At 52.7% G+C, this 5,747-nt stretch overlaps 1 long non-coding RNA gene across 1 annotated transcript; it reads right to left on the bottom strand.

Annotated features, from left to right (window-relative positions):
* Nucleotides 1–299: 299 nt before the first annotated feature.
* Nucleotides 300–5,287, bottom strand: LOC116465279 (uncharacterized). Its single transcript, XR_004247149.2, has 3 exons — nucleotides 4,821–5,287; nucleotides 1,710–1,712; nucleotides 300–425 (listed from the first exon to the last, which is right to left on the bottom strand). It is a non-coding gene; the product is annotated as an uncharacterized LOC116465279 (long non-coding RNA).
* Nucleotides 5,288–5,747: the final 460 nt, after the last annotated feature.

Raw genomic sequence — 5,747 nt, 5'->3', positions numbered from 1 at the left:
CCCAGGGATTCTTCAAGGACAGAAAAAGAACAGGAAGCCTTCATTTGTATTTTGAAAGGGGCACCTCGATTCACACCCTGACTGTGAGTAGAAACTTCTGGTGCTCACCTATAGCCAGTTTTCCTGTCTTTCTTAGGACCTGCCACTCCTGCGATTGCATGAGGCCCCCTGGCTAGTGAGCCGTGGGAGGAAGTGATGTGATGCTCTACCGTGACTCAGTGATCTGGAGATGGGGGTGCCACGAGCAGGAGGCAGCCTGGATTTTTAAGCCTCCCTTCATAAGGAGGGCAGTTACCCCGAAGAATCACCTGGAGGCTGGGCACGGTGGCTCACGCCTGTAATCCCAGCACTTTGGGAGGCCGAGGTGGGCAGATGACTTCAAGTCAGCAGTTTGAGACCAGCCTGGCCAACATGGTGAAACCCGTCTGTACTAAAAATACAATTAGCTGGGCATGACGGCACACGCCTGTAGTCCCAGCTACTCGGGAGGCCGAGGCAGGAGAATCGCTTGAACCCAGGAGGCGGAGGCTACAGTGAGCTGAGATTGTGCCACTGCACTCCAGCCTGAGCAACAGAGAGAGACTCTGTCTCCAAAAAAATAAAAGAATTGCCTGGACACACAGCAGACTTTGCTGGATGTGAAACAAACCTTGACCATGTTAAGGCGCTCAGATGCGGGGTTCAGTTGTTACCACAGCAGAGCGAGCCCTGCTGACCAATACAGCTGCACACCCAGGCACAAGTGAAGCCTGGCCCGGTCCTGAGGGGACTCTTGGAAAACCACATTCCAGTTCAGGAGATGCTGAGAGATCTTGGCAAGTCCTTTGACTCTTCTAGGCCCCTGTTTCCCCATGTGGACGGTGGGGTAAGGGACTTTTTCTCCTCTGACTAAGGCCTATGCTGCTTAAATCCCTAACCCCAAAGGCTCAAGGAAGACCTGCCGGTCCTATAGGGGCGGCCGGGTGCTCACTGCACATTGGCCGCTGGGAAGAGCACCTCGGAGGCATCATGGAACCGTCACAGTGGCTCCAGGAGGGAGGTGCCATCACGATCCCATTTCCCCATGAGGAAACAGCCTTAGAGAGGCAAGGTTACTTGCCCAGGAACACTAGCTTCTGAGATTCTTGACTGCTCTAATGCCAATTACCATCTGGTATTTTTATTTCTTACAAAAGCAACTAACCTAAGGCCGGGAGTCGGTTCACGCCTGTAATCCCAGCGCTTTGGGAGGCCCAGACAGGAGGACGGCTTGAGGCCAGGAGTTCTAGACCAGCCTGAGCAACATAGTGAGACCCTGTGTCCACAAACAAGTAAAAAACTAGCTGGATGTGGTAGCTACTCCAGAGGCTGAGATGGGAGGATCGCTTGAGCCCAGGAGTTCAAGGTTGCAGTGAGCTGTGGTCATTCCACAACACTTCAGCCTGAGTGACAGAGTGAAACCCTGTCTCAAAAAAGAAAAAAGAAAAAAACTTAAAAGAAAGCCAACTGTCAATAATATAAGAGAACTGGGAATAAAATGTTTTTAAAATACACATAAAATGTGCCATCTTAACCATTTTTAAGTGTATAGTTCAGTAGTGTTAAGTACATTCACGCTATTGTGCAACCGTCACCACCATCCACCCACAGAACTCTTTTCATCATGTAAAACTTAAACTCTGTACCCGTGAAATACTAACTCCTCCTTCTCTCTGGCCATCACATTCCACTCTCTGTCTCTACGAATGTGACTTCTTTAGAGCCTCACATAAGTGGAATCCTATTGTATTTGTCCTTTTGTGACAGGCTATTTTACTTAGCGTAATGTCTTCAAGGTTCATCCATGTTATAGCGTGTGTCAGAATTTCCTTTTTATGGCTAAATAATATTCCATTGTACGTATGTATCAAATTTTGTTTATTCCCGCATTCAAGGACACTTGAGTTGCTTCCACCTTCTGGCTATTGTGAGTGATGTTGCTGTGAAGATGGGAGCGTGAATATGTCTTCGAGGCCTCGCTTTCAACGCGTTTGGGTACATACCCAGAAGTGGAAATGCTAGATCATATGGTAATTCTATTTTTAATTTTTTTGAGGAACTGCCATGCTGTTTTCCACAGCGGCTGCACCATTTTCATTCCCACCAGCAATGCTTGAGAGTTCCAATTTCTCCACCTCCTCCCCACCAGCCCTTGTTCTTTCTGGTTCCTGATAGTAGCCATCCTCATGTGTGGGAGGGGACATCTCATCGGGTTTTCATCTGCATGTCCCTGATGATTAAGGAGGGGATAAGGGCTTTTTCTTTTTTCTTTTCTTTCTTTATTTTTTCTTTTCTTTTTTTGTTTTTTGTTTTTTGGTTTTTTTTTTGAGATGGAGTCTTATTCTGTTGCCCAGGCTGGAATGCAGTGACACAATCTCGGTTCACTGCAACCTCTGCCTCCCGGGTTCAAGCGATTCTCCTGCCTCAGCCTCCTGAGTAGTGGGATTACAGGTGCATACCACCACACCTAACTAGTTTTTGTATTTTGGGTAGAGATGGGGTTTCACTTTGTTGACCAGGCTGGTCTTGAACTCCTGACCTCAAGTGATCTGCCTGCCTTGGCCTCCCAAAATGCTGGAATTACAGTCATGAGCCACCTCGCCCGGCCTGATAAGGGTTTTTTCAATGCCGCTGGTGGGTCTACAGCAGTGCAGTCACCTGGTTCTGCTTCCACAGGAGGAAATGAGGGTCCCAGTGCCATCCCCCTCCCGGGGATGTTGTGGGAGTCCTCGACCCCCAAACAAGCTAGTGGGGCTGAGTCTGCAGCGTGACCTGTGCCCCAGTGAACAGGCTGGGGGCCCAACATCTCCGGAACCTCAGCCACTGCCGATGTTGCAACCTCTACTTCCCCTGCTGGGCCTCAGCAGGAACTGAGCTGGGCTTTTCCAGCTCCGGCCAACCCTGTGACCTGCAGTCCCCACCCAGCCTGGAACTCGGAGCAGAGAGGAGTCAGCACCACAGGGAGGCAGGTGACAGGGTCGTCTGCATGTCCCTCGGCTTCCACATCCAGACAAAGGGCAGCTCTGTGTACAGTGTGTACAGGACATGCAGGACGAGCGTGCGGACTGTGTGGCCAGACAGATGCGGTGTGAGTCCCATTTCTGCCATTCGCCAGTGGTGTGACCTGGATAAGTCACTTCCCCTCCCCAGCCCTCACTTCGATCTGTGAAATGGTGCTTGGCACGTAGGTAAGTCAGTGCCTCCTATGATTATCAGCATCATCCTTCTCCTCATCACCATCAATATCCACCAGGATGACCAGGTCACACCTGTGTCCAACCATCCATGGCTCCCACTGCCTGCCAGAGACAGCCCGTCACACTCTCATGGCTGCTGGCCACCGCCCAGACTGACTCCTGCCCACATCTCCAACCTTCTCTCCCTCTTGCTTGTCACATTCCAGTCTCTGGGGCTGCCCTCCTGTCCCTCAAACTCGAAGCTCTCCCTCCAACCACAGGGCCTTTGCATATGCTGTTCCCTGCCTGGAATGTGCTTTCCCCACCCCATCCCGCTCCCCCACTTCATCAGTTACCTCCTAAAAGGCCTCTGAACCGTGAAATTATTGGAAGACTGTCCGTCTCCCTACGTCGTTCTGTGAGGCCAGGATGGTGCCTGCTTTGCTTCCCACTAAAGACAAGGTTGGTCCAGGTGCCGCCCAAATATTAGCCAAATGGAATTATTCCTTTCCAGAAAAACCCTGATTTTGGAAACTCAGGTTCCTTCCACAGAAACAAGCTATTCCCCACATAACTAAATAAGCTTTAACTTTCATACCTTTGGAAGGTTTTTTCCCTTCATTAAGTGAACCAACCTGAGAAAGCCCTCAGCTACATCCTGTGTCCTCATTTTTCAGCTCAGAAAAATATGGTCACTGCACTTGGAGCAGCTGCTCCCAACGCCTGCCGCACCTCCTCCCAGCCCAGCCTCTGGCTGCCCCTTCCTCAGGACTCAAGGGAGGTTTCGGGCTGCTCTCTGGGTGACCCCTTGCTTGGGAATAAACACCCACCCTGAGGGACGGAGGACTGAGGGGGAGGTGCAGATGCGTTTCAGCCCCAACAACAAGGTGTTGGAGAGCCACAGTGAACCCTGCTCAGCGTCAGGGCCTGACCCAGCTTGGCGACACTCAGCACCACAGCCAGCTGGAGGTCGAGGGTGTGGACCCCAGGAGGGCCATGGGCAGGAGGCCCAGCAAGACTGTGTGGCCCAAACCCGTGCCTGCGTCCATCCTTCCATCCCCTTGCATATATATATGTGTGTGTGTGTATATACATATATATGTATATGTGTGTGTGTGTGTATATATATGTATATATACACACATGTACATACATATATATACACACACATATATATATATATATAATTTTTTTTTTGAGACAAGTCTTGCTCTGTTGCCCCCAAGCTGGAGTGCAGTGGCATGATCTTGGCTCACTGCAACCTCCGCCTCCCAAGTTCAAGCGATTCTCCTGCCTCAGCCTCCCAAGCAGCTGGGGTTACAGGCGTGCACCACTGCGCCCAGCTAATTTTTGTGTGTTTTTTTTTTCAGTAGAGACGGGGTTTCATCACTAAACCTGTTGGCCAGGCTGGTCCTGAACTCCTGACCTCAGGTGCTCTGCCCGCCTCAGCCTCCCAGAGTGCTGGGATTACAGGCGTGAGCCACCTCGCCCGGCCTCCTTGCTTATCTATTTCAACAGTTATTTAGTGAGCACCTACTATGTGCTCAACCCAATTTTTGGGAAGCCTAGTGAAGACCCCAGGTCCCGCCCTCCTGACCAAGCAATTTACACAAACCCCGTACTTACTTTTGGAGAGGAGACCTAGGGCTCTGCGTTCGTCCCCAGGCTCACCACCTACTGCATTCTCTGGGCTCAGGGTCTCTGGGTAGGGGCTGGCTCTACGGGATGCTCCAGTGGGCCCCGTGGGGAGGGTGTATTCAGAGAAGGGTAGTGCACGCGTCCACTCCAGATGGTCCTCAGGGAAAGAACTTTCTCCGCACGGTCATGTGAGCAGGCTCCGGGGAGCAGTCACCCATCAGCATCACTGTTGTTACTGTGGTTGGGGCCAGCTCAGGCAGGGCGACACCGAGACAAAGGCCTGCAGGAAGGACGGGCTATCCCCAAACACAGGCGAGTCCAGGGAGGACTTAGGGTCACCGTCGGCTGGACTTCATGGACACCGAGGGTGAGCCCCGGGGTGAAGGAGCCATGCCCTGGTCACAGTGAGGACCAGGAAACCTCCCCTGGGCCTGGAGGTGGGGGTCCCAGATGAGCACCTGCTATTTGGGTTCTCACAGGGATCACCTTCCTGGGGGTGACAGCAGCCAAACAAAGCACACACCTAGGTGGCCACGAGGGGAAGGCCCGGGAGCCTGGGTTGGGAAGCGGTTGGGAGGTGGGTGGGCCAGGGGCTGGGGAATGCTGCAGGGAAGGAGGGAGCAGTGAGGACGGCCACCACACGTCAGGAGGGCTGGCTTCTGGGGCCCAGCACCCAGCAAATCGTGAAAGAGAGGAAGAGGAGCGGGCGTGAGGCCAAAGGGGACCCCAGGGCCACTGTGGGGACGTGAATTCTGGGAGGTGCCGGCCTGAGGGGCCAACCTGTCTGCCGTTCCCTGTGGAGGCTTCGGTGGGCAGAGACAAGTGGTGACATTCCCCACGGGCTTCCAAGGGAGAGCCACCTGTGGGACTAGAGAGCCCAGGGGACTGCAGAGACTAGAGAGAGATGAGGCCAGG

Source organism: Hylobates moloch, unplaced genomic scaffold (assembly GCF_009828535.3).
Source record: "Hylobates moloch isolate HMO894 unplaced genomic scaffold, HMol_V3 SCAFFOLD_4219, whole genome shotgun sequence".
Classification (NCBI taxonomy): domain Eukaryota; kingdom Metazoa; phylum Chordata; class Mammalia; order Primates; family Hylobatidae; genus Hylobates; species Hylobates moloch.
The sequence above is the reverse complement of the archived record's forward strand: the minus strand, read 5'-3'. Positions and strand labels throughout refer to the sequence as shown.